A 1,147-nucleotide genomic window follows, 5' to 3' on the forward strand; every position below is an offset into this window, starting at 1 on the left:
GAGGAGCCTGCCGAAGATGAGGCCATTATGGCTCTCCTTTAGGTGTCCTCCTCGGGATAGTCTCATTTAAAGAACGAGGGGCAGCACGACGTAAAAAAAATAGGAGGAGCCTGCTGAATATGAGGCCATTACGGCTCGCCTTTAGGTGTCCTCCTCGGGATAGCGTCATTTAAAGAATGAGGGTCAGCACGTCGTAAAAAAAATTGAAAGGAAACCGTAGGAGCCTGCCGAAGATGTGGCAATTAGGGATAGCCTTTATGTGTCCCCGGGATAGCGTCATTTAAAGAACGAGGGTCAGCACAACGTAAAAAAAAACCGGAAAAAAAACGTAGGAGCCTGCCGAAGATGAGGCCATTACGGCTCGCCTTTAGGTGTCCTCCTCGGGATAGCGTCATTTAAAGAGCGAGGGTCAGCACGTAGTAAAGAAAAAACCGGAGGAGCCTGCTGCAGATGAGGCCATTACGGCTCGCCTTTAGGTGTCCTCCTCGGGATAGCATTATTTAAAGAGCGAAGGTCAGCACGTAGTAAAAAAAAACCTGAGGAGCCTGCCGCAGAAGAGGCCATTACCGCTCGCATTTAGGCGTCCTCCTCGTGATAGCGTCATTTAAAGAACGAGGGTCAGCACGTCGTAAAAAATATCGGAAAAAAATCGTAGGAGATTGCCGAAGACGTGGCCATTATGGCTAGCGTTTAGGTGTTCTCGGGATAGCGTCATTTAAAGAACGAGGGTCAGCATGATGTAAAAAAAAAAACTAGAGGTGCCTACCGAAGATGAGGCCATTATGGCTCTCCTTTAGGTGTCCTCCTCGGGATAGTCTCATTTAAAGAACGAGGGGCAGCACGACGTAAAAAAAATAGGAGGAGCCTGCTGAATATGAGGCCATTACGCGGAGGAGCCTGCCGAAGATGAGGCCATTACGGCTCCCGTTTAGGTGTCCTCCTCGAGATAGCGTCATTTAAAGAACGAAGGTCAGCACGACTTAAAAAAACGAAAAAAAAAAAACCAGAGGAGGCTGCTGAAGATGAGGCCATTACGGCTTGCCTCTAGGCGTCCTCATCGGGATAACGTCATTTAAAGAACGAGGGTCAGCACATCGTAAAAAAAAATAAAAAAAAAAACGTAGGAGATTGCCGAAGACGTGGCCAT

At 48.0% G+C, this 1,147-nt stretch overlaps 1 long non-coding RNA gene across 1 annotated transcript; it reads left to right on the forward strand.

Annotated features, from left to right (window-relative positions):
* The first annotated feature begins 296 nt into the window (after positions 1-296).
* LOC110268609 lies at positions 297-653 on the forward strand. The gene is made up of 2 exons (XR_002356852.1): positions 297-328; positions 526-653. It is a non-coding gene; the product is annotated as an uncharacterized LOC110268609 (long non-coding RNA).
* The last annotated feature ends 494 nt before the right edge of the window (positions 654-1,147 follow it).

This window comes from Arachis ipaensis, unplaced genomic scaffold (assembly GCF_000816755.2).
Source record: "Arachis ipaensis cultivar K30076 unplaced genomic scaffold, Araip1.1 Aipa1023, whole genome shotgun sequence".
Lineage (NCBI taxonomy): Eukaryota > Viridiplantae > Streptophyta > Magnoliopsida > Fabales > Fabaceae > Arachis > Arachis ipaensis.